At 46.6% G+C, this 27959-nt stretch overlaps 1 protein-coding gene and 1 long non-coding RNA gene across 2 annotated transcripts in view; one reads left to right on the top strand and one right to left on the bottom strand.

The window, feature by feature from the left end:
* Positions 1-13205, bottom strand: part of C12H2orf76 (chromosome 12 C2orf76 homolog) — a 447011-nt gene extending 433806 nt beyond the window's left edge. The window contains exon 1 of the mRNA XM_050752723.1: positions 13196-13205. The gene's annotated coding sequence lies outside the window, so the exon portion shown is untranslated. The remainder of the gene's footprint in view (positions 1-13195) is intronic.
* LOC126933162 (uncharacterized) lies at positions 50-27959 on the top strand. Its single transcript, XR_007718433.1, has 3 exons — positions 50-236; positions 321-446; positions 25498-27959. It is a non-coding gene; the product is annotated as an uncharacterized LOC126933162 (long non-coding RNA).

A 27959-nucleotide genomic window follows, 5' to 3' on the forward strand; every position in this document is an offset into this window, starting at 1 on the left:
GCTTCCACTGGGCAGCCTCCCCTTGGACTCTGTGACCACCATTTTTTGCCACTACCCCCTTGATCCTAAGGGTCGTAACAGCTTCCTGCTATTGCCAACTGCTGGGTGCCTCAACATCCTTTGTTGGTTTCCTTAAACTTGTCCGCATCTCTGTAAATCATCCTTTACTAAATAGCCCTTCATCTGAAGCGTCAGTATGAATGCCGTTCCTGCCAGGACTTTGACCAGTGCACATGGTAAGTGAAAAGAGAAAAATACAGAACTTTGTATTTTATAAAAGGCAGATACTTTATCTGTGTTCTTTCACTAAACCCTCACAGCAATGCAGTGGAATGCAGCTGAAAGGAGTGTTGACACCAGATTCAAATTTAGAAAGCATTTGAAAGCATGGTCTAATAATGTCTCCATGGAAGAGGAAGAACGTGCTGACAAAGGAAGTGACGAAGGTACTCTAGACATTTATTCCGTTTAGAAGCTTCCATAAGTTACTACCAGATGGTATTTTTTAATGCATTATATTTTAACTCTTAAGAATGTGCTTCTGGGCTGGGTGTGGTGTCTCATGCCTGTCATCCCAGCACTTTGGGAGGCTGAAGTGGGTGGACCACGAAGTCAGGAGATTGAGACCATCCTGGCCAACATGGTGAAACCCCATCTCTACTAAAAATACAAAAATTAGCTGGGCATGGTGGCGCATGGCTGTAATCCCAGCTACTCGGGAGGCTGAGGCAGGAGAATCACTTGAACCTGGGAGGCGGAGGCTGCTGTGAGCCAAGATTGTGCTATTGCACTCCAGACTCCGTCTCAAAAAAAAAAAAAAAGAATGTGCTTCTGATAAAGGAGAAGGGAAGGAAAGGAGGAGGAGGAAGGTGGCTTGATAAAGTAGGACACGTTTTCATCATTGTGCAAACATAAGAAAATAAAGTAGGCCACATGAGCTCAGATGACCTGGTTTTTCCCTAAGCCAAAAACCCAGCTTAGAATGGGAGGAGCTGACTTAATTTCTCAGAATCTCAGCTCTACCACTATGTGACCTCAGTGTTTTAAATCTGTAAAATGGTTATATTAATCGATGCCTTATGGGTTATTGTGATGACTGATAGAGTCAACATATGGAAAGCATCTGGTTCCATGCCCAGGTCCTGTGGGAACTCAGTAAAATTTGAATTCCCCTTCCTATCCCTTCAGCCACATCTGGAAAGGAAAGTTGCGGCTCTGGCTAAAACTGAAATAGGAGTGTGAGACAAAAGCCTCATTTGGTGACCTAGTGCCTGACACGTATTAGGGGCCCTTTTTAAGCAGCTGACAAATCAATGAATGAACAAATGAATGTTCTGCCCAGATCTCCCCTCCCCTGGCCAGGTCCCAGGCTGACTTTTCAAAGCCTTCTTGCACCAAAGCATCTTTATTCTCTATTCCATTGCTGTGTATGAGGTTTCCACGAACCTAGTGGCTTATTCCAGCACACCTTTATTATCTTACAGTTCCTGGGCACAGCCTCACTGGGTCCTCTGCTCAGGGACTCATAAGGCAGCAATCAAAGGATCAGCTAGGCTGCATTCTCATCTGGAGGCTGGACTGGGGCTGGTCTCAGAGCCTGGGCACACGCTGTTGACTAGCCTCAAAGTCTCCCAAGTCTCACAGACTCATTCAGGTTGTTGGCAGAATTTATCACCATATGGTTGTAGGACTGAAGTCCCTATTTTCTTGCTAGCTGTCAGCAGGAGCCCCTCTCAGCTTCTAAAGGTTGTCCATAGTTCCTTGTTATGTGGCATTCTCACAACATGGCAGCTTACATCCACAAAGTCAGCACATACAAGTTTCTCTCTCCCTTCAGCCCATTCAGATCCGTGTGTGTTTGTGTGTGTGTGTGTGTGTGTGTGTATAAAACCCCCTTTGCCATATAATGTAACTTAATAAAAGGAGTGACAGTCCATCACATTGGCCAGGCTATATTCTGTCGATGAGAAGCAAGTCCCAGTTTCCTCCCATACTCAAGAAGAGATGGTGGGGGTTATACAGGGTGTGGCTCATTGGGGGCCATTTTAGGTTGTGTCCACTACACCTATCCCCTTAGAGTCCTGTTGGGTGATGAACAAACTTATGTATTTTCCTTCCATGTAATCTACTTGCATTTTTACCATGACATTCAGGAAATAATTCCTTAACCCCTGGTAATTGTGACAATGCCAGGAATTCTGGCTATATGTGTGTGTGTGTATGTGTGTGTGTGTATATATATACACATACATACACTTTGGGAGTATATATATATATATACTTTTTTTAATTTTTAAGGCAGAGTCTCACTCTGTCACCCAGGCTGGAGTGCAGTGGTGCGATCTCGCTCACTGCAACCTCCACCTCCCAGGTTCAAGCAATTCTCCTGCCTCAGCCTCCCAAGTAGCTGGAATTACAGTCGCTCACCACCATGCCCAGCTACTTTTTGTGTTTTTTTAGTAGAGACGGGGTTTTGCCATGTTGGCCAGGCTGGTCTTAAACTCCTGGCCTCAGGTGATCCACCCACCTCAGCCTCCCAAAGTGCTGGGATTACAGGCGTGAGCCCCAGCACCCGCTGAATTCTGGCAATATTTGTTGCTGGCTTCCTGTGGGGAAATGGAAGAGGTGGCCTCACCACTAGGAGTCTTCATGCTTTTCAGATTCACTGCTCAGATGGCCACTCACTTGTTCATGTCTGTTCACCCATTTGTCAGCATATATTTCCTTGGCTGAGTGGCTAGCACTGTGCCATAGAGGTAATGCTGCTAGTCTCTTCCTTGGTAACCAACTTTACTTCTTTTGTGTTACTTCCTTGAAAAACCAGCTTCCTTTTTTTTCTTTTGTTGAGTAAAAAACATATTTTTTGGTTTAAGTCAAGTATGTGTTCACCCGCAAATAATACAAAACCCAAGAAACAGTGGGTTAAATAAGTAAGAGATTTATTTTAATTACCTTACCAGAGGTCCAGGGTTAGGCACTCCAGGACTGGTGAAGCTGCTCAAAAACGTCATCATCCTCCCAGCCTTCTTCTCCCAGCATCTAACATTAGCCCTCATAGTCACAAGGCTGCTGCTGCATCACCAGGCATCGCACCCGTGTTTCACACAAGAAGACGTGGGAGAGGAAAGAGACTTGCCTTTCTATTTCATTTATTTATTTATTTATTTTATTTTATTTTTGAGAAGGAGTCTCGCACTGTCGCCCAGGCTGGAGTACAGTGGCGTGATCTCAGCTCACTGCAACCTCTGCGTCCCGGGTTCAAGCGATTCTCCTGCCTCAGCCTCCCGAGTAGCTGGGACTATAGGCACCCACCACAATGCCCAGCTAATTGTTTGTATTTTTAGTAGAGACAGGGTTTCACCGTGTGAGCCAGGATGCTTTTGAACTCTTGACCTCGTGATTTGCCCGCCTCGGCCTCCCAAAGTGTTGGGATTACAGGTGTGAGCCACTGCGCCCGGCCTGAGACTTGCGTTTTTATTCTGGAAGGCTCACCCATCCCAAGGTCTTCCATCTACATCTCATTGGTCAGAACTTGATCACATGGTCATCAGTAACTCCAAGAGCACTGGGAAAGCAAATTTGTTTAGCTGGGCACATTATCAGCCTGAACAAAATCAAGGTTCTGGTGGCAGGAAGACAAGGAAATGGATTTGGGTTAGGTCACCACTGGGACCACTGTGGAGAATTAGGCCAAATCTCCGTGGTTCCTCAAAGCCGAAGGTTCTGCAGTGACAGCAGTGGATTCTTTCTGGGTCCTTGTCAGCAGGCGAAGCTGACACAGAAACATTCTTGGTTTCTTTGCCAGAAAGGTGTTAACTGAGCTTCCAGCAGCTGCTGTAAAATGGAAATAATGGCTCTTCTGCCCCGAGGGCCCTGCTGTCCAGAGCTCTCTGGAAGGTGGCAAGAAGCCTCCACAGCAAGCCTGATAGGATGAGATGCTAATGTGCAAACTATGCTTCCGGGTAGAGATCAGACAAACAAACAAAAATGCACAGAGAGAACAGTGCGCAGGTCCTGGACCTGTCAGGCTTCACATCTGTGCCACTCACCCCTCCCCTCTTCCGCTCCGTGTTGCATGGAGCCGCCCCTGATGACTCCATTTTGGTTGGAGATGGGGCTTGGCCAACAGGGAGCACTAGCAAGAGACAGGGAGGTGGGAGGATGGGACACGCCAAGGTTTTCCCTCTCTTTCTACCTCGGGTAGTGTCCCTGCTGCAGCTGTGGTTCCGCCGTGGCTCTAGCACCTCTCCCAAAAGGCCTGCTGTGCTTTCTGCTTTGCCCCTGTGCTACAGCCCCCTGCTCTCCATCGACAGCACTTTCCTGGCCTTGCCCCCAGCTCAGGGTTGTCACATCTGATACTAATCTCAGGGTTGTGTGTTTGGCTGCTCAGTCTCCCACCCACTGTGTAACCAGTACTCTGCCTCAAAGTCCTTCTGTTTTCACGACTCCAGTGGTCTTTGTCTCCTGGTTAGATCCTGACTCATACAAACCATACAAGAAACACCCAAACACCCATCTCTTAGCTTTAACAATGATTACCATTCTGCCACATTTGTTTCATCTATTTTTATTTTTGTGGAAAAAAAAATCTCAGGCATCATAATGTTGCTAAATGATTTCAGCATGTATCTCTGAAAAATAAGGACATTTTCTTACATAACAGGCATATTTAGTTGTTCACACCCGTGTTCACAAATTAACACACCTAACAACATGAGCAAAACTTCCTTATGGCCATCGAATACGCAATCCATATTCAAATTCCCCCAATTGTTCCAGAGATGTCTATTTTACAGTTGGTTTGTTCAAATCAAGATTTAAACAAGGTTCACACATTGTATTTGGTAGATATGTTTCCTGAGCGTCTTTTAATCTTAAGCAGTCCTCCTCACTAGACAATCACACGCAGACACACACACACACACACACACACACACACAGTCGCACTGGCACACCCTGCTCATGCCCACTTCTCACAGCACCCTTTGTAAAAACTATCCTGTCAGTTTTGGTCCACAGCCCTTCACCCTGTCCTCTCTTCTCTGTACCCCTAGAGACTCCAAGTCACTGAGCCCCAGCTTGGTACTGACTCTTTTATTTTTTCCTACATTTCTTTGTTTTGTTTGCCTCATAGTAGGTAAAGTCACACAGAGGCAAGAACTAAGTCTCATAATGACCTTAACAGCAAAGAAAACTTAAAGGTTACCTATTCTGAGACTTGATTTTTCTTTTTTATTGTTTTACAATTTGCATAAATAATACATCACTACTCATGGATAAAAAAACTGAGGCCCAGGGAAGCTAAGTAATCTGTCTAAGAATGCATAGCAAGTTGGCATCAGAACAGGCATCCACTTTGGGTGGATTTTCCACTGTACTATGCACGTCTCTTTCCATTTTTCTGTGGCACCCACCACTGTGTTATGAAATGCAGACAAGGGTCCTCACTAAATGCCTGTTGCCTGACAGGTTATGGCTCTGAGGTCAGTGCAGTCGTGGCCATTTAGAGATGGTTACTGAAAGTTAATAATTGGTGATTCCTGCCTAAAAATCCCACCACATACTACAATCCCTTTGAATTTTCAAGAAATATTTGATCCATTAAGGATATCAGAAGCCTTTGGTGAGCCAGATATGGTGGCTCATTCCTGTAATCCCAACACTTTGGGAGGCCAAGATGGAAGGAGCCCAGGAGTCCAAGACCAGCCTGGGAAACATAGTGAGACCCTATATCTACAAAAAATAAAATGAAATAAAAATATCAGGCCAGGCACAGTGGCTCATGCCTGTAATCCCAGCACTTTGGGAGGCCGAGACAGACGAATCACAAAGTCAGGAGATCGAGACCATCCTAGCTAACACGGTGAAACCCCATCTCTACTAAAATACAAAAAACTTAGCCGGGCGTGGTGGGGGGCACCTGTAGTCCCAGCTACTCGGGAAGCTGAGGCAGGAGAATGGCGTGAACCCAGGAGGCAGAGCTGGCAGTGAGCTGAGATCACACCACTGCACTCCAGCCTAGGTGACTGAGCGAGACTCCCTCTCAAAAAAAAAAAAAAAAAAAAAAAAAAAATTAAAAAGGAGTATTTGGTGATGGTTGATAGAGTGATAGAGTCATCCAGCTAATCTTGGGGAAAGCAGACCCAAAAGAAAGATGTCAAAATGCACGCACTTGTAAACCCATAGAGATGGAGAGCACATTGGTGGTCGCCAGGGGCTGAGGAAAGGGGAAACGGGGAGTAACTGATTCATCGGTGCAGAGTTTTCTTTGCGGGTGATTAAAATGTTTTGGAACTAGATAGAAGTGGTGATTGCGAAACATTGTGAAGACGCTAAATGCCACTGAATTTTCACTTTAAGATGATTAATTTTATGTGATGTGGATTTCACCCCAATAAAAATAAATACATTACACTTAAGTGGTTAGAATGTCCCAACTCAACTCTGTTAGACCCAACCACACCGCAGCCTTGCCATCTCCTCAGACTGTGTAAGCAGAAGATGAGATTCCAGGGGGAAATTCCCTGGAGTTTATAGGAGCAGTGTATTGGGCAGTATTTTGGCTCTCCCCTCCTCAGTCAAGGGAGGCACTGCAAGAGAATTGCGCTTCCAGATCGTGGATGCCTGTAAGAAGCACATTCAGGCATCCACGGGGCAGGATGGAGGAGTCTGCAGTGGAGCAGCTCACATGCCCAAGCCCTACTCACGAGTTTTGTGGGGCAGCAGGTTTCCTGGCGTGTCTACCAGCACTGCCCCCAAGAGCCCACCGCGGACAGAGGGACTCCAGCTGTCAGAGGGAGAGGCTGAGGGAGGGACCCAAAGTAATTCCCCTTGGGAAATGGCGCTTGGACACCTGCCATCTTGAGAACAGCAGTAGAGAACCCACAAAACCCGCAAAGAAGAGGCTACAATCAAATGCCCCGTGAAGCAAAAAGATTATCTTACCCATCGCACTCCCTCCTCTTCCCCAAGTCCCCAAGAAGGGGAAGAGACAGGGACCAAAAGAGGGAGGAGAGGGATGAAGACCGACCATCCCACCCTCACGACGGGTGCCTGACTTGAGGCAGGCTGGTCTGGAGGAAGCGCAGGCAGTGGATATGACATCAGATTCAAGATTTGAGGCTTTGAAAAGGAAGTGGACTGGATCGTAGGGGTTTTTTAATACCTAAAAACAACCAAAAAGCTATGGAATTATGAAAAGAAGATTTGGTATAAATCTCTAAAAAGATCTGGAGAAAAAATAGAATCGTTTCATGTTTGTGCCCCATGGAGTTCAAAGAGTTAAGTAAGTTGTTTAATCTCTATTTTGTCATCTGTAAAATGAGGATAATAATGCCTTCTTGCTGGGTATTGGGAATTTCAGTGCAGTGATATTCACAAAGCCCCTGGCACATAGGCAGTCAATAAAACGAAAAATAGAGCTTCCGCCTTCAGAAAGCGGAAAATGCTTCCGGGCAGAAACACACAAGTCCTGGGGGGTGACACTCCCAAACAAAGGCTCAGTTTTTCACATCATCTGGGGCTTGAAATACTGATAGGCTTCTCCCCTCTGAGGCTGTCTTCGTTCCCTAACTAACAGCCACCTTTATCATTGCTCAAGAAGACCAAGTATGACTCAAGCCGCGCTGAACACAGCAAGACCTGGGACACCCAAGGAAGCTCGACAAGGCGCTGGGGAATAGCAAACTGAGGACTCTTGGCAGTTACCTGATGACTCCATGGAACAAAGGAGTCCAGGCCTTTCCAGAAGTCAGCAGAAGAGGCTCCCTGAGATGAGGGTCCTGGGGTGGGGAAGGAGCAAGGTATGCCAGATGACCTGGAACACAAATACCCTGTTACCCTGGCACCCACTGGCAGCTGTCACTGGATACCTGATGGGAGAGTTTCTCCCAAAAGTTATGGGCTGGCATCCCCGGCAGCAGAATTTCCATGTACATGGTCCTGAGGACGGAGACAGGTCCAGAGCCTGGGGGTTGAGAACAAGAAGAAGGTGGAGCAGCCGTGCTGCAGGGCGGCAAAGAGACCTGGATTTGTCTGAGGCGTTGCCATTGAGGCACCCCTTGATGCCACTTCCTAGATATGTGATGTGGCTCGGGGCTGGTCTTTGGGCCTGTTTCTTTATCTGTAAAATGGAGATAGCACCTCAGTTTGATAGGTAGATTGTTGCTCTCAATTCTTTACTCTCTCCTACCACTTGGTTCTATGGTGCCCCACAGCAGCAGAGTATATTTCACCCCCTGGACACTGGGGCTTGGTGATTGTGATGGGTTGACTTGTGTCCTCTCTAATTCATATGTTGAAGCCTGAACCCCCAGTAGCTCAAAATGGGGCTGTATTTGCAGGTAAGAACTTTAAGGATGATTAAGTAAAAATGAGGCCATTTGGCTGGACCCTAATCCAATGTGACTGGTGTCCTTATAAGAGGAAATTTGGGTACACGGAGACACCAGGGATGCATGGGCTCAGAGAAAAGGCCACATGAAGACACGGCAAGAAGGCGGCATCCACAAGCCAAGAAGAAGGGCCTCAGGAGAAACCAACCCTGCCAACACCTTGACCTTCCACTTCCAACCTCCACAACTGTGAGAAAGAAATGTCTATTGCTTAAGCCACCCAGTACGTGGTATTTGTTAGGACAGCCTGACACTGAAAGTTGGTCTGCTTTTTATTACCAGCATGCATGCACCAGCAATTCTAAACAATGCCTGTGACAAAATGTTCCTTCCTGCAGCCTAGCCTGCTCCTACCACTCCCACCCTTAGAACCTCACTGATTGGCATGACTCTTGTTAAGACTGTAATAAAAAGATTATTATTGGTATCAGCAAGAAAGCAAGGGTTAGCTTATTGAGCAGAGGGTAAATCTCATAAGGATATGTACAGCAAGTCAGCATTTACATAGTCTAAGAACACACAAAACACTGCTATATATTATTTAGGTACGTATACACATAAAGCATGAAGACTTGCCTAGAAATATTAGACACCAAACTTATGATAATGGTTTTCCTTTTCTTGAGACCGAGTTTCACTCTTGTTGCCAGGCTGGAGTGCGATGGCACGATCTCGGCTCACCGCAACCTCCGGCTCCTGGGTTCAAGTGATTCTCCTGCCTCAGCATCCTGAGTAGCTGGGATTACAGGCATGCACCACCATGCCCGACTAATTTCGTATTTTTAGTAGAGACAGGGTTTCTCCATGTTGGTCAGGCTGGCCTTGAACTCCCGACCTCAGGTGATCTGCCTGCCTCAGCCTCTCAAAGTGCTGGGATTATAGGTGTGAGCCACCGCGCCCAGCCTGATAATGGTTTTCATTGGTGGGGAGAGCTGGAGGGTAAAAAGAGGTCCATAGATAATAAAGGTGATTTGTCATTTATTAGGCCATTGTGTTGTTCATTGTATTCATTGTATCATAAATATTCATTACATTATTCCCCATGAGTTTTTATATTATTTAAATATTTCATTTAAATATTTAAATGATGGCTCAAACTTTGGAAGCCCAAGGCAGGAGGATCACTCAAGGCCAGGAGTTCCAGACTAGCCTGGGCAGCATAGAGAGACCCCATCTCTTAAAACAAAATTAGCCAAGTGGGATGGCTGGCACTTGTAGTCCCAGCTACTTGAAAGGCAGAGGTAAGAGGATCACTTGAGCCCAGGAGCTTGAATCTGCAGTGAGCCGTGTTTGAGCCCCTGCACTCCAGCCTGGGTGACAGAGTGAGGCCATGACTCCAAAAAGTAAAACAAAACATAACTGTGCATCAGTCAAGGAGCCTGCTCTACCCTCCATACCAGGGCAGACCTACCACCAGGCTCCATCTCCATTTTCTATGGACTGTCTTCCCTCCTGGCCTAGAGCCATGACCTTGCCTGCTTCAGGGAACAAGAGGTAGTTCAGGATGACTGAGCCCAGAAGTGGTAGGGGACAAGACCAGGGATGTGGCTGAACAGGTGAGTGGTGGCCAAGGCACAGACGGCCTTGTGTGCCATGTTGGAGAACTTGGGCTGTGTATGAAGAGTCATTGGGACAGATCAGTGTCTTGGTGACAGGGAGACAGGGTGGCACTGGAGGCGTACAAGAGACAGTGAGGTGGGGTCTGCAACAAAGGGAGGGATGTGCAAAGGGAGTTGGTCAAGAGAAATGGGGACAGATCTAGCCCCATGGCTGGTCTGCTGTAGGATGGCAGCCAGTTCCAGCTGGAGGTGGAGTTTTCCTGGGTAAAAATGGAAGCAGCCAGCAATTGCTATTTATAAAAATAACTACAAAGGCTTGACAGCCCAGAGAGAATGCTGAAAAAGTAAATTGAGGGCTGTTGGGAAAATGCTCAGTGTTTCTCATCTTCAAAGCATTTCCGAGACATGAGCTCATGAATCCTTTCTCCATGGCCCTGAGAAAAATACAGAAAAAGAAGGTGGCAGGGGTGGGACAAAGCATGGGTGACTTCCCCAAAGCAGCAGAATCTGGCTGCTGGAGATGTTATCATGGGATGCCCCTCAAATGACCACTCCTTCGATCTGCCCCTACTCTGTTCCTCAGACTCAGCCTGGTTAGGGGCTTGGCTATGAAACAGCAAAGGGTGAGGCAGGCGGAGTTGGCAGGCCATGACAGCAACTGTGCTGGGGGTCACTGCCAGCCCCAGGGGGCTGCTTAGATCCTAGTGATGAAGGCAAGAAAATGGCCAGGGGGCAGCCTGGGCTACTGGTCAGGGGTCACACTGACCCCACATCCCTGACTGAGGCACATGGGACTTAATGGTGAAATTGGTACAGACAACAGCTGCAATGCAAGCTTGGGCAAGGAAGAGGGTTTGAACCCAGACAAGGCAATAGGGAGGGAATGAAGGGCAGAGAGCAGACAGGAAGTGTGTGCCACCTTGTCACCTGGAATAAGAGCTACCTGCTACAAGTGCCAGGCGCTTGAGCTCCCATTGTTGTGACCCCCAAAAGCCCAAAGCATGGAGGGGCTCTTATCACTCTTTCACAGAGAAAGAAACTGGGAAGGCCAGGTGTGGTGGCTCACACCTGTAATCCCAACACTTTGGGAGGCCAAGGCAGGAGGATCACTTGAGGCCAAGTGTTTAAGACCAGTCTGGGCAACAAAGTGAGACCCTACATCTACAAAAAATAAAAAATAAAAATTAGGCCCGCGTGGGGGCTTGCATATGTCATCTTAGCGCCTCTGGAGGGTTAGACCGGCGTGGGGGCTCGCACGTGTCGTCTTAGCGCCTCTGGAGGGTTAGACCGGCGTGGGGGCTCGCACATGTCATCTTAGCACCTCTGGAGGGTTAGACCGGCGTGGGGGCACGCACATGTCGTCTTAGCGCCTCTGGAGGGGTAGACCCGCGTGGAGGCTCGTACATGTCATCTTAGCACCTCTGGAGGGTTAGACCAGCGTGGGGGCTTCCACATGTCATCTTAGTGCCTCTGGAGGGGTGGACCGGCGTGGGGCTTGCACATGTCGTCTTAGCGCCTCTGGAGGGTGAGGTAGGAGAATTGCTTGCCCAAGAGGTCAAGGCTGCAATAAGCTATGATCTCACCACTGCACTCCAGCCTGAGCAGCAGAGCAAGACCCTGTCTCAAAGAGAGAGAAAAAAAGAGAGAGAGAGAGAGAGACAGAGACAGACGAACGAGTTCTTTTAAGGAGAGCATCTCGCACAGCAGGAGTAATGGGATTTGCATTCATCTCCTCACCCCTGGCATGCCCCCACTCATTCTTCAAGTTTTGACTCAAGATCCCCTCCCCTGGAAGCCTTCCCAGGCTGCCCTCAGAGGGAAAGAGCAGTTTGCTTTTCTGTGCCCAGCAGCGCAGAGTTGGCCCTGTGAGAGAACCATGGTGCTGAGCTGTAAGGGCTCATTGCTTCACCCCCACTGCACAGTGCCCTGAGAAGGACCGGTGGAACCTTGGCTTCCCTTGCTGTTGCCCCAGTCCTGGCAGGAACCAGCTTCCTCTGCTTTCTTGTCGTTTCAGCTCCCCAGGACCTGGTGCACCCCATGTCTCCTGCAGGGTGACCGCTAGCTGGCAAAGCCTGTCCCTGTGTTGTAGATCAGATTCTCCAGAGGGAGAAGCAGACGGGCCAGAAGCTGGGTCAGGTAGGCAACCCTGTGGCAGAGGGGAGGGTGGCCCAACCCACAAGTGCAGTGACCCATGGGCCCAGAACAAAGACACACTTTACCCACACCCAGGCATGTGACAGAGTGGACTGGGCATCTAAGTCCACCGGGGGAAACAGCAGGAAACAGAACAGATGGTTGGGCTTACATTCCGGTGGGGAGTTGGACAACACACGAGCAGATCCATAAAGTGATCTCTGAGAGTGATCTGTGCCGCCAAAAAAGGAAGACAGGGTCCTGCGACAGGGCTGACTGTGAAGCCTCCTTAGCCAGGCTGGACAGGGATGCTCTTCCAGGAGCCTGCACTGGAGACTAGTGTGTCCCACCAGACTTTCACGCGGCCTGCGAGTGCTCAGCAATGGTGACAACAGGGTCTCTACTCCATGAAAAACCATCCACAGACCCGAAAGCACTGCTTTCATTTCATGGTTCTGCACATTTTCTCCAGCCTCTGTGGTGAAAGATTATTTCATTGCCTTCAACAGAAGGCGTATTTGTGTGTGTACATATGCTTGAGAGAAATTTACTGAAAAGATGTGGGTACGAGACCAGCTGGCTGCACTTGCCACGCCAGGATCCTCTCTCAGCAATATGCCCAAGAGCTCGTGTTTGCAATGCTCGAGTCCCAGCCAGGGGAGACACGGGTGTAAGGGACCCACAGGGGAACATTTGTGTTGACTCGGAGCTCCGCATGCCCCTTCAAAGGAGGGGAGAACCTTGGAGGGAGGAAGGGACTGAAGACTTTCCAGGGAAATTTAAGAGTCTCAGGCAATTAGTCAGATCCAGAGTATAGATTCCATATTCAGAAGCAGAAGAGGGAAATGCAGTTTTTTGGGGATCTCTCTCTTCTAGTCTCCTTCTGAAAAGCGCTTTTCTAAGACCTCAATTCCTATACCTCCTCAATGGGTATGATTCCTACCACTTTTTCATAAGTATAGTTTCCTTCAAAGTTTAAAATTTTTGTAGATCTTCAAGTATGTAAGGTGTAGTAGTGCTAAACAGAGGTGGAAGTAGTGAAGGGAGTTTTGAACATAAAAACATAAATCGCAAGGTGATGAACATGTTTAGTTCTTCCTTCACCTCTCTCCCCCCACCGTTTTCTCTTCTTTTTTCCATCAGTTTCTCTTTATGGTTAACATGAAAGAGCTTTAAATAAAACATGCCAAGGGAGAAGATAAGCTGGGACTCCAGATTCGGGAAAGATGGAAAAAGATAAGGTGCTGTAGGCAAAAAAGTGGCCCTCTCGAAAGATGTCCCCACTTTAATGCCCAGAATCTGTGAGTATGTTAGTTTACATTGCAAAGGGGAATTAAGGTTGAAGATGGGATTAATCAGCAGACCTTCAGATAAGGAGATCACGCAGGGTCCTTGCAAGCTGGAGAGGGAGGCAGAAGAGGAGGCCAGGGAATGCTATGAGGCAGGTGCCTCCAGAAGCTGGAATACACAGGGAGACAAATTCTCACCTCAGAGCCTCGAGGAAATACTTTGATTTTAGCCCAGCGAGACCCAGGTGGGACTCCTAACCACAGAACTGTCAGATGATACATTCATCTTGTTTAAGTCACCAAGGTTATGGTAGTTTGTTATGTCTGCAGTAGAAAACTAATATGTACGGATAGAGAGGAAAGGATTGAAAACAAGACAGAGAAGGCCTAAAGCAGTGAGCTGGAGCAAAAGGCCATTCTGGAGGCAGAAAGACTCAGGACAAGTTGGATCTGATTCTTCATGGGGCACCCTGGGCCTCGGGGTGGGGTAGAGGCAAAAGACATCTCCCCTTGCTGGCCATTCTAGCATTCAGGACCAGCTACATAATTTGGGGAGCCCAGTACAAAATGAAAATGCAGGGCCCCTTGTGTAAAGTTATTAAATGGGAGGATCGCTTGAACCTGGGAGGCGGAGGTTACAGTGAGCCAAGATTGCACCACTGCACTGCAGCCTGGGCAACAGAGTATGACTCCGTCTCAAAAAAAAAAAAAAAAAAAGAGAGAGAAAGAAAAGAAAAAGAAAGTCTCAGACAATGACAGGGCTGTTGTGAGTGTGGGGCCCCATAAGCCTGCACTGGTTGCACCCCCAGGAAGCTGGCCCTGCCCATAGTTATGAGTGTAGATGTGGGTTACCCAGGAGCTTTTATGTGGGCCCCTGGGTGGTGGATACAGCTTTTGTCTGATTACTAGGCCACAGCTTCCTGGAACCTTTCTCAGTTCCCCCATGGCTGACTTTGCCATGGACTTGAGTCTTTTTTTTTTTTTTTTTTTTTTTCCAGACAGAGTCTTGCTCTGTCGCCCAGGCTGGAGTGCAGTGGCGCGATCTTGGCTCACTGTAACCTCCACCTCCCGGGTTCAAGCAATTCTCCTGCCTCAGCCTCACAAGTAGCTGGGATTACAGGCATGCACCACCATACTCAGCTAATTTTTTTTTTTTTTTTTTTTTTTTGTATTTTTATTCGAGACGGAGTTTTGCTATGTTGGCCAGCCTGGTCTCGAATTCCTGACCTCAGGTGATCCACCCACCTTAGCCTCCCAAAGTGCTGGGATTATAGGCGTGAGCCACCACACCTGGCCAACTTGAGTCTTTAAAAGGAGAATGTACCTGATACGTATTAGAAGATACCTCTTCCCGGTCCTATCTCCCGGTCCCCTCTCTGAGCGAGTTCGTTCTGCTGTCCCTAGGGGGTCTTCAGCACCAAGGGATGGGGGCACAAATAGGGGTCTGGGTGACCTGAAATTGCAGGCAGGAATCAGAGGCAGAATTTGTATCTTAAATAAGAGCAAAAGGAATAAAGCGGACAGTTCCTAAAATGCCTGTGTTTCTGGAGTTTAGAATCTCAGTTTATGTTCCTTCTGGCAAACCATATACAAAGGATTCTTGCAGAACCACTGTTCCTTACCAAGCTGTGTTAGGCTGAGATCACCATTACGCTGATGTATATTTTAAGTCATTTCCCCCACTGTGGGGCACCACACACCTCACCTCCATGAGCATCCCATCCTCACTGCCCACGGCTGACCTCTTTAAATGGGGACTAGGAGTTTGTTTTCAATCTAATGTCTCCAGCTGAGGTGGGTGAGTGCTTGGTTACAGGCAATGGAGCAGGTGAAGGGAGGCCTTTGGCATTCACTCTTTCTCAATAGAGGTAAGATTTTCTTACCATTTTCCCAACGCCTCTGGATAATTCTTTGCTACTTTCAAAGGAATGAGGCTCATATTTCAGAGGAGATCGCCATCTCACGCTTACTTCATGTGGCTGTCCTTACCACGTGACCATGTCCGCATCCAGTGTGTTTTGAGCCCCCAGGTGCTGCCTGAGCCCCTGTTTGATGAAAAACAAATTGTTGAAAGCAGAGAAAGTGAAGAACAGTTGAAGAGAGGAAGAGCGGCAGAAGCAGCTGCCACTGAGTAGGGACTGGTGAGTAGATACTTTGTAAACCCTGTAACAGGCTTTCGAGTCAGCACTGTTCCTGCTCTACCCAAACCCAATCTCCCCACCTTCGTTGCTGGGAAAGCCCCAATATTTCCTATGAAAGCAGTTACTTTGGGAGGCCGAGACGGGCGGATCACAAGGTCAGGAGATCGAGACCATCCTGGCTAACACAGTGAAACCCCGTCTCTACTAAAAATACAAAAAAACTAGCCGGGCGAGGTGGCGGGCGCCTGTAGTCCCAGCTACTCGGGAGGCTGAGGCAGGAGAATGGCGTAAACCCGGGAGGCAGAGCTTGCAGTGAGCTGAGATCCGGCCACTGCACTCCAGCCTGGGCGACAGAGCGAGACTCCGTCTCAAAAAAAAAAAAAAAAAAAAAAAAAAAAAGAAAGCAGTTTTTAAAAATTGAAGTATAATACTGTGTTTCTTGAACTTGAACGTGTGAGTGTATTGCCTGGCAATGTAGTTAAAGTGCAGCTTCTGATTCAGTAGGTGCTGGGACCTCGATTCTGCATTTATAAACAAGCTCCTGGGTGATGTTAATGCTGCTGGGCCATGGACCACACTTTGAGCCTCAAATATACATACAGAAGAGTACACAAATCATGCCTACAGCTTAATGGTCAACACACCCAAGTACCCATGACTCAGATGAAGAAATAGAGAACATTACTTGTATCCCACAAGCTGCCCTCATGCTGCCTTCCAATCAGTACCTTCATCCACCTCCCCAAAGGTGACAACACTCTTGAGTTCTATGCCACAGACTAGTGTGGCTTCTTTTTGCACTTAATCTTAGCCAAAAGGCCGAGAAGTGAGTTGTGTGGCTTCTTTCTAAACTTCACATAGTATGTGTTCTTTGGGGTAAAGTCTTGAACTTGATCAGGTGTCCAGCCTCCACAAGGCCAGGTGCTCAAGGAAAGCAACGTCCTCCCCAGGCTCAGTGTGATTGCTGTCAGCCAAGCGTGGGTGCTCCCTCGGCCTTGTCAGTGACTGGTTTAGACATGGCATGTGGTGCAATTCTGGCCAGTGAGGAAAGTCTGCTGGAGCTTTTGGGAAAGTTTTCCTTGTTGATGAAAAAGATGCACAGAACAAAACACTCTTTGGTTTTTGTTTGATGTTGTTGTTCCCAGAATAGTGGCAGTCCGCTTACAACCATGAAGGGAAACCAGCTGAGGTCTCCAGTCAACACCTGAGGATGGGAAGGTGTAATGGAGTGGGAATGGGCCCAGGTCAGGAAGGCACTCACCTAGGGCACAAAGTTTAAGGGGTGCCCAAAATCTCAATCTCAGTAATCAAGATTATATATATATATATATATGAGACAGTGTCTCACTGTGTCTCCCAGGCTGGTGTACAGTGGTGCAATCGTAGCTCACTGCAGATTCGAACTCCAGGGCTCCAGAAATCTTCCCACCTTGGCCTTCTGAGTAGCTGGGACTACAGGCATGCACTACCACACCTGGCTAATTTTTATCTTTTTTGTAGAGACAGGGGTCTCCCTATGATGCCCAGGCCAGTGTCATACTCCTGACCTCAAGCAATCCTCCCACCAAAGTGCTGGGATTATAGGTGTGAATCACCGTGCCCAGCCTAGAATTAACAGTTTTAAAAATAAAAATAATGCAAATATCCAAAATTTTGAAAAAATACCAAAATTTTAGATAAACACAGGGTTGGTAACAGTGCTGTGCTGAGTGATGTTGAAGCCCAGAGCAAAAAAAAAAAAAAAAAATCAGTAATGCTGATTATCTTTACTTAAAATTTTGATATTTTATTCTCAATTTTTTGCATTAATTTTCATTTTTAAAATATTGTCATAAATACTATTTATCTTGCTGATTGAATTTTTTTGGACTCCTGAAATTTTGTGCCAGCCTTGTCCCAGCCCTGAGTTAAAAAATAAAAACTCTAGAACTGTTTTACCTCCAGATTTTCATTTTGTGGAATAACAGAAGTTCTTATTGTTTAAGTTATTTTTTGTTGGGGTTTCTGTTTCTTGCACTTCAAAGTATAATAGTCAGTGTAAGACCAATTAGCTATAAGTGACAGAAACCCAATTCAAACTGGCTTAAATGATGAGGAAAGTACTAGCTCATATTTCAGAGAATGCAGAGTAGTGTGGGCTCTGGCTTTGTCTCTCTTCTGTTCTATCGGTATTTTCTCCATAACCTTCAGGTTTGTCTGAAGGTCAGGTTTGTATAATGAAGAATTTGTCTGGTCCTGTCTCAGGTTCCTGGCACAGAGCTTCTTAAACTCTGTGGAATTTCCCAAGGGATAGGAGTGTCTTTGTTATTCATGAGCTCCATGGATTACACCTGAGTTTATGCTGAGATGGTTCAGGATTAAGACTGGTCACTAGAAAGACCAACCACGTAATTAGAGGGTTGGGGTTTTGAACCAGCGCTACCTCCAAGGAGGGAGGAAGAGCTGGAGATTGAGTTCAACCACGTGGCCAATGTTCAGTCATGCCAATGGAATGGCACTCTAATAAAAACTCTGGATGTTGAAGCTCAGTGGAGCTCCTGGTTAATGAACACACTGATGCACTGGGAGAGTGATATGGGCCAATTCCATGGGGACAGGGCCCAGAAGCTCTGCATTCTAGAAGCTCTTAGGCCTTACCCTATGCTCTTGATTGATATTCTTTATTATAAAACTATAATCATAATGTAGGCTTTCCTGAGTTCTGTGAGTCATTCTAGCAAATTATTGAACCTGAGAGGGATTGTGGGAACACTCAGATTTGTAGCCAGCTGGTCAGAAATGCTGGTGGTCTGAGACCCCACCTTGTGGCTGGCATTTGAAGTGAAACAGTCTTGTAGGGGACTGTGCCCTATAGTGTGGAGTCTCCACTAACTCTGGGTATTTGTATTTGCATCTGGGGAATCATATTACAGTACACCAGTTGGTGTCAGAACAGTTGGTATCAGAAGAGTCAGCTTCCTCCAGAGTCACAGAAGGGCTGCCAGCAGCAACATACCTACTAGTTTATTTCCAGCAAGACAGATAGAAGAGCCTTTCCCCAAAATATGGAATTGATGGCCATTCCTTCAGTCTTACTGTGCCTGCTTCTGTCATCCTAGACCTAAGACAATCACCAGGAGAATGTCACATAATGATTGGCTTAAGCCCAGATTCTTAAACCAGGCACAGGGGATTATTGTGATTGGCTAATCAATCTTCCCATCCTGCCCACAAGAATTAGAAATGGGGTCATTGACCCTTGGCCCATGGTAGCTATTTTGAGAAGTGGTAAATAATTAAACAAAGCTGAAGTTCTGTTAGAAAGGGAACAGGGGGCCAGCTGTGGTGGCTCAAGCCTGTAATCCCAACACTTCGAGAGGCCATATTGGGAGGATCATTTCAGGCTGGGAGTTGAGACCAGCCTGGGCAACATAGCAAGACCCCATTTCTACAAAAAATTTTTAAAAATAAGCCAGTACAGTGGCACACACCAGTAGTCCCAGTTACTTAGGAGGGGATAGGTGGACGTATCGCTTGAAAACAGGAGGTAAAGGCTGTAGTGAGCTATGATCATGCCACTGCACTCCAGCCTGGGCAACAGAGCAAGATCCTGTTTCAAAAAAAAAAAAAAAAAAAAAAGAGGAAAAGGAAAAGAAGAAAAGAAAGGGAAGGGAAAATAAATAGTGGAAGTTAGACCACCAATAGCACCATAAAGAAGACAGAATGGCCTTGATGTGAATCCTAACTTCGATACTTACCCATTGCAGGGAGACACTCTGTTTTCTCATCTGTAAAACAGAGGTAACAGCGTCTACTTGACATAAGTACTTATGAGGGTTAAATGAAAATGCATGGTGTCTGATATACAGCAGGTGCATAATTAAATGCATAGTGTCAAACATACAGTAACTGCATAACTAAATGCATAGTATTTGGCACATGGGAGGCACACAAATATAGTTCTTTCACCCAGTCTCCTTTAGACACCGAGTTCCTGGGGGGTGAGTGCAGTGCTTGCCTGGCATGGTGCTTGGCACATGGTGGGCCTTTAATCGATACTTATTAAAGGAATAGGGCAAGAGAACATTCCTCTGAATAACTGGAACCTTTTCCTTCTCCCTAATACTAAGGATTATGCAACTGTGGAGCCCATTCTTCCTTTGACACTAGGAACATTTTAGCTCATTGAATTTGAGTTTCAGCTGTAACAACTACTTGGCCTTCCTAGACTACACATCTATGCTCCTCTGCATCTAATCTTGACCCTCTACTCCTAGTTCTCTCAGGCCTAATTCTCTACTTCTTTGTTTTTATTTTCCCAGCATCATTTTGTTGTAAGTATCCCTGCTATAAGCCATCTTTGTGGAAAGAGATGGAGCAAAAACACACAAGTAGACAAACCAAATGCTTTATAAAAAAGCCACTGAAGACACATTAAGGAAGCCACTTTCCACCATTTATTAAATAAATTCTTTCCCAGGCCGGTCTGAGTTGCACCCAGACTTTACATCAGGCTTTGTCCCAAGTGGGTAGAGGTGCCAAAGGGAATACTGTGGCCTGAAAGACGTCCAAGGAAAAAGGCTTCTTTTAGAGGCAAGCCCACATTACACAGTTGGCAATGCTAAGCTGAACGTCCTCCCAGCTTCCAGGGGGAAATGAAAGACATTCCCCCCATAGCTTCGGTTTCAGGCTCTTACAGCTGGAAGGGCAGGAGAGCCAAGTTCCGCCTTTTCAATGCAGGTTGTCACTTGGGTGCCAGGATCTGCTGATCGATTAACCAAACATCCAACGTGAGAAAAAGGGCCAGCACACATCTTTTTGCTTAGCCCTTATTAAATGCTCCATTTAACCCCAAAGAACCTGACTTTCTCTTTTTTTCATCTGCCAGAGCTCAAGAACACCATTACTAAAGAATTTTTCTTGAAAAATTACAAAGGGAAGCAAAAGAAGGAAACATGATTTCTGAGCAGACCTGTCATTGGCAGTTCTGCACCTGAGGCTCCTTGTTCTTCATGGGATCTGAGGACTGGAAGGGAACTTGGGGATTCTCAAGAGTCACCTCCTTATTGTACAGATTGAGAAGCAGATGCCCTGAGAGGTACAGTGACTCACCCAAAGTCACACAGCTGGTTAAGGGCAAGGAGAGGGCTAGACCCACATCTCCTGACTTTTAATTCACTCACTAAACCACATGCTTCTCCAGTACCATAGACTTAGCCACAAACTCTTTGAAGAGATTGAATAATTCAAACAGATGACGCCCTTGTAGAAGGACAAACTGCGGGGTGGCCTCCCTTCTGTGTAAACCAACAACCCAAATAGCATAATGAAAGAGCCCAGTTTATTTTTCTTGTCACATAAATTAAAATCATTTACAGGCAGACGTTCCCTAACTCACAAATAAGCTGTGTCCTAACAGTGTGTTTGGAATTTGCTATTTTGAACCCAGGATGTGTTTTCTTCCTGGGAAATCACATGACCGAGTGTGGTCAGAACCCCAGGCCAGGTCACACACGGCGACTGAACCAGTAAGTAACCACCGTGGAGTGGAAGGAACCATTCATCATATTGTTCCCATGAAAAAACACATTCCAGGTTTCAAGCAGGAATAGTGGAAACGCAGCTACCCCACCAAGGTCCCAGTGCAAAGCTGCCCCTCCCAGGTGCCTGGTGGGGAGCTGGGAGGTTAGGCTAGGTAAGAGCTAGGAAGCCGTGCAGAATTGTGAACTGGACATGCGCTTTGGATGGAGGCAGAACAGGTTTCCAGTCCACTCCACTACTTAATAGCTGGGTAAGTTCCTTAACCTCTCTGATCCTCTGAAAAATGAGGATGGTAACAACACCTCACTGGTAAATTATAAGGACAAAAGAAGACAATGTCTATTCAGAACCTATTTCGGTGTCTCGCATGTATCAACAAGCCATCGTTTATTATCGTGGTTGCTTGGGAGGAGAAGGACGGGCTCTGGCGGTTTGGAGAGCTGGGATGCTCCATTTGAGGAGGCAGCGTCTGGGGTGAGGAAAGGCCCTTGCCATAACCTGATGGGCAGAGGGCAGTGAGGGGACCCTGGGTTCTTACCCCGAACCGCTGCCCCGTAGGCAGTAGAAGTGGCAGCAGCTGTGGTTCCACCCCTGCTGGGAGGAGGCGGCAAGGCCCGGGTGCGGCCCACAGTGGCCACTCCAAGCAGCCCAGTGTTGAGAGGGTCGCCTTTGGCAGTGCTGGCTCATAAGCAGCTTCAGCCTTCCCCTGCCCTCTGCCATCATTCCTCCCCATCCCCCGGGGACGTCCCTGGCAGCTCCCACCGTGCTCCTCGCCCTTTCAAGTCTCATTTCAGTGACTTAAAATGTCCAAGCCAGTGTAACATCAAACTTTAAATTCTGTTAAGTTCAGTCTCCTCCCACAATCTGAGGCTTGCTCCGGGCTTAAAAGCGGCCTGAGGAGGAGCAGGGGTCTGTGTTGCTAGTCTCTTCTCTCTCCTGGCTCTACTCCCAGCCCCCATCCTCACTAGCTGGGTTTCAGACCATCTGAGGCCAGGCCCAGAGGGAGAAGGGACGGAGTTGAGCACAGCAGTGTGATCTGGCATGAGTCCTCTGGGTGTCTGATGCATGGGTGTTAGCTCTGTCCCCAGGGCCACGGCTCCAGAGCCCCTCAAAGCCCCCCACACCTGTCTTGAGGTGGGAAGGAAGTGCCAGAACCTTCCCCCAGAAATATGGTGCTCAGCTGACCCAGTTTGCCCAGGACTAAGGGGTTTCCCAGGAGGCAAGACTTCCATTGCTAAGGCCAGGACAGTCCCAGGCAGACCAGGAGGAAACAGTCACCCAACACAAGAGCGGCGGGCACATCATGACACTCAGCTCTGTCCCAAATAACCCTTTTCTCATGACTCTTCAGCCCAAGTGACCGGTGGGCTAGAGCTGGCAGGCTAGGTTTAACTCCGTCCTGGCAGGTCCTGCACAGGCAGCCTACCTCATGCTAGTAGTAGATTCTCAGAATCTTCTAAATGGTGGTCTCTGGGGCCTCTGCCTAAACTGAGACTCATCCTCGAATATGGACTAGAGTGATTTCCGGTGCCACGGTGAATCCTGAACTACAAGGTTCACTGCTTGCTTAGGGACATCTCAGCAGGGACTGAGACGCTGTACAGTATGGTGTAGGCTGTGGCCTGGGTTGAAATCTTAGTTCAGCCCCTCATTACCTTGGACTGTGTTACCTTTAGCACCCCTGTGTCTCATTTCCTCACATATGAAATTGATGGGTAATGGCCCCTACCTCATAGAGTTATCTGCAGCACTGAGAGAATTAACTCATGTCACACATTGCCTGGGACATGGTAACTGTGGAATAGATGTTAACTCCTAGCAACATTTTTATAGCAAGCCAGGATTGTATAATAAAAACTTGAATACATTTAATAAGTTTCAAATCTACTGCAGGCATATTTTCTTCAGTTATTTTCTTCATTTTAAAACAAATTGAAGAGTCATTGTTGGCTAAGGCACCAGAGAAAGGCCATACACTCATGTGCTGCTGGTGGGAGCATAAATTTATAGTCGCTCTGGAAGGTCATTTGGCGATCGGTTTCGAAAGCCCTAAAAATGCTTTTGACCCAGCAATTCCACTTCTAGGAATTTATCCTGAGGAAATAATTGGAAAACTGGCTAAAGATGAATGCGCAAGATGGTTCCTTGCAGTGTACTTAAAACAGAAAAATATCTGAAGCTGTCTGAATGTCTTAAAAGAGCAGAAACGTTTTTGTTCATGCATCCAGTGAAATACTATGCAACTATTAAAAATTATGTCACAATCTATATTTGTTGACATAGGAGGGTGTTTATGAAATATATAGTATACTTATATAGACAGTGTACATTTTAAAATCATGTATATTCCAGGATTTTTTCTGAGCATGGGATTTAGTATTAGTTTGGCTGAGATCAAAACATATATACAATACTGTATTTTGCTTTTGTTTTGCTTAATGTTATGTAAGAGTCATTTTGTGCCATATAACAAACCTTCTATAAACTTCAATAGTAATAATATCCATCAAGTTGATGTTTCCCAATTTAAATAACCAATCATTTATTGTTGGAGCAACTTATTCCAAAAATGTGTTTTGTTTTGTTTTTCTTTTTGAGACAGAGTCTCACTCCGTCACCCAGACTGGAGTGCAGTGGCGCCATCTCGGCTCACTGCAAGCTCCACCTCCCAGGTTCACGCCATTCTCCTGCCTCAGTCTCCCGAGTAGCTGGGACTACAGGTGTCCACCACCACGCCCGGCTAATTTTTTGTATTTTCAGTAGAGATGGGGTTTCACCATGTTAGCCAGGATGGTCTCGATGTCCTGACCTCGTGATCTGCCCGCCTCAGCCTCCCAAAGTGCTGGGATTACAGGCATGAGCCACCGCACCTGGCTCCAAAAGTGTTTTAAGAGGCAGGGTGCGGTGTCTCACCCATGATTCTAGCACTTTGGGAGGCCAAGGTGAGAGGATCACTTGAGGTCAGGAGTTCGAAACCAGCATGGCCAACATGGTGAAACCCTGTCTCTACTAAAAATACAAAAAAATTAGCTGGGCATGGTGGCGCCTGTAATCCCAGCTACTCGGGAGGCTGAGCCAGAAGAATCGCTTGAACCTTGAAGGTGGAGGTTGCAGTGAGCTGAGATCACACCACTGCACTCTAGCCTGGGCAACAGAGCAAGACTCTGTCTCAAAAAAACAAAAAAAAAAAACTGTTTTAAGGAATATTTTGTTAACACCACCTTGGTGTCTAATACTTTTTTCATTTTCAGGAACATTTTCTTAAAATTAATATACCTAAATTAAATTACTCAGTCAAACTATAGGAATGTGCATGTATTTGAGGGGGACATAAATATTTTTAGGGCTTGCAATACATATTGACAAACTGCCTTCCAACAAGTTATACCAGTTTATCCCAAGAATTGATTTGGAAATTGGATGCTTGTCCACTTTTCTCTGCAAAGAAAGAAGATTCCACTGTTCATGTAATGTCTTCCCCAGATTTCTTGTGCCAACTGAGCGGATCACCCTTACAGTATCTGATCCTCCTGCCCTTCTGAAGTCTCAGACTTCCTGATGAAACTGTGCACCAAATTGTCACAGAAATGGAAAGAAAGGGGCAAAGAAAGCAAAGAAAAAAGACTCCAGAGTAATGAAACCCCTACACATACTCACCAATAGATCAGTCTATGTGGCGAAAAAGTAATTTGATTATGCAATATGTAACTCAATACGTTTCAGCAATTTTCAAATGCATTTGAACTGCTCTTGAGAATGCCTTTATTTCAAAATTATTAACTCTACAAAAATCAAGTGTGTTGAGAAGAAAACATCCTAGTAGAAGTCTCAGACAAAAACTGAAAGACAAAAGACTGGAAGAAGTTACAAAATGTCAAAAACTCTCTTGTTCTATCACAACAGAAGCTAAAAAGTCTGATAGACAAAAGCCTGAAATTGAGAAGAATCATAATAGCTAAGAAAATATAAATAATGAAGATGAGAAGAGAGAATAATTATAAAAATCAGATCATGCCAAAGTAGTACTTCATTACGAGGAAGAAATAAATTTGGAGCATAATTGTTTGAATAACCCAATTTAATGAAGGGGAGTGAATCATATGAATATGTTGAAAAAAGGATTTGCAGTCTTGGTGATTTGATCACAAAATACAGACATCGACAACAACAACATGAACCCTACCTACTCCTAGGGTTAGTGGCTACTAACATGTAGCCACTACCTACAAGGACATCAACCAAAAAGAATATGAAAAAAATATAGCCCAAAAATGTAGGAAAAAAGCATACTATAGTCATATGTCCAAGTTAACTAATACAAATATCGTTTTGCTTCTAGATGTTGTGATGTATGCAGTATTTGTTAGCTTGTTAGGATGTGCGATTTGTTGTGATTTCTCCTAAATTAATATTCACATTGATGCCTAATTTTGTCTTCATAATTTGATACTCTTTTTCTTAGAATGAACCCCAGTTCCTATAAGCCTCAGGTACCTAGAAACCTACATCTGCCCTGCTGTGAACGCTGAGTGCCTGACGATGTTCTTAGAGAAGAGTCTAAGTCCAGCTCAGCTGATCTCCTTCATCATACCTGCCATGTTTTATAACAAGAAGGGTGACCACAGCTAAAGTACCCTGGGGAAGGATTATGCAATGCCAGAAAGATTCTCTCTTCATAAGTCCCATAGATGAAAGAGGGGTCAATTCACTGAAGACGTCAACATTCAACATTCAGACATGGCCAGGCACAGTGGCTCACACCTATAATCCCAACACTTTGGAAGAACAAGCTGGGAGGATCACTTGAGACCAGGAGTTGGAGACCAGCCTGGGCAACGTAACAAGACCCAGTTTTCTTCCTTTTTGTCTGTACAAAGAAAAAAATAAAAATTAGCCAGGCATGGTGGTATGCACCTGTAGTCCCAGCTACTCGGGAGGCTGAGGCAGGAGGGATCACATGACTCCAAGAGTTTGAGGCTGCAGTGGGCTATGATCACACCACTGCACTCCAGCCTGGGCAACTGAGACCCTGTCTCAAAAAAAACAAAAAACAAAAAACAACACACACACAGTCAGACATTTACTGAGCATCTACTACACATGCCATGAGCTGGGGACACAAACGAATGCTAAGATGCTAGTGAGAAAGACAGCTCTGCAAATAAGCCATCAGTTTGGGAACCACTGCTACTTAGCTGAGCACACTCTTGAAGAAACTCTCCTTTCACCCACTGTCTTTTCCCCCTGGCTCCAGGACCTGCTTCCTTCGCCACCTAAGACATGCCATCTTAGGCCGACATCATAGGTCTCTTTAAGTCACAAGAACAGTAGTTGTATGTCTGTGTCTGATCCAGGTAATAATCAAAATGTTCAATTTCATTTAAAGTTGAGGTGTCTCGTCTCTGGCTCGGACGCCTGAAGTGATGGAGGTAGTCATCTCCTCCTCCTCCTCCTGTCCCCTCCCTTCTCCCACCTCCTACTCCCTATTCTGATGAGGCATTGAGGTGGGGGACCAGAATAACAGAGCAGAAAGGATCTTACCTGACTGCTTCAGTTGTGAGCTGACATTGGGGTTTCTAGGGCTGACTTCTCTTTGGGGTGCTTTCGTGGGTTTCTTGGAGAAGCCACTTGTATTTCTGCTATAAAGCTCCCAACTTAGGGTTGCCAGATAAAAATACAGAATGCCCAATTAAATTTGAAGTTGAGCTAGATGAAAATTTAAAATGTTCTAGTGTATGTTGCAAATATTTCATGTAACATATACTAAAAACATACATGTTGTTTACCTGACATAGAAATTTAAATGAGTATCTTGTATTTGGATTTGTAAAATCTGGCAACCCCACCTCAACTACATTTTCCATTATGAGGCTGGGATGTAGTTGTGGGGCAGGGTTGCAGCAGCCCTTGGGGCTGTGGTTTCCCAGTGGCCCACATCTCTGTTGGGTCCCTTTGCCCTTCCAGGCAGCCCACTTGGATGGAGTCCTCTTCAAAAAGGCTCCAAGAAATCTCTCCACCACCCCCATCTGGTTCCCGGGAGCCACACACCTTCACCCCACTGCCCTCTGGCGCAGGGCACCATTGGCCACTGCAGCCCTGACTCCTCAGACCAGTCCTTACGTTTCCCCAAACACTGACAGGTGTGGGGAGAGCTCCCCGTGCAGCCCTTGTCACTTCCTTGAGGTGAAGGGAAGCGCTTGCTGCCTCCCCCCATGGACGGGCAACAGGGGTGGTGGGAACACAGTGCCCTCCGCCCACCCTGTTCAAGGAAACCCTCCCTGATGCCTCGATCTGAGGCTGGAAGTGGGCGAAGGGCTGACAAAGAAGTTTTCCACTCACCGAGCTTGTCCTGGGCAGGGTCTCAACATTGTATGGATGTGTGGCTCCTTGCACCTACCAATTTGTTCTGCCTTTGAGGCTGAAATGTCTAGGTAACAGGAAAAGTCCCTTTTACCATCCAGTTATACTCCCTTGTTATGAACGAAGTCCAAATGGGGCACAAGGGGGCAGGAAGAAGAGTTTATTTGGCTGGGCCTAGGGGTAGTCAGGAAGGGGTGCAGCGAAGAGGAGCCGCACCTCACTCCGTGCTGCGTAGACAACATGCTTATGAATCTCCAGGGATCATGTTAAACAGCAGATCTGGCTTCAGTAGGTTTGGGGTAGGGCCTGAGATCCTGCATTTCCTACAGCTCTCAGGTGATGTCCTCAGATGCACTTTGAGCACAGAGGGGCTAGAGGGCTGCGTAGGAGGGGCTGCTAGGCCCTCGGGGGAGGGGGCAAAGAAGGGGCATTGCAGGCCAGGGAACAGCAAATGAAATGCAGAGGAAGACCTCAGGTCTGCTAATACTGCCTCTGCAGGTTCCAGTATGTGGTCAGAGGCTAAGAGGGGCCACCCACACTCATGGGAGGGGAATGGGGGAGCTG

This window comes from Macaca thibetana, chromosome 12 (assembly GCF_024542745.1).
Source record: "Macaca thibetana thibetana isolate TM-01 chromosome 12, ASM2454274v1, whole genome shotgun sequence".
Classification (NCBI taxonomy): Eukaryota; Metazoa; Chordata; class Mammalia; order Primates; family Cercopithecidae; genus Macaca; species Macaca thibetana.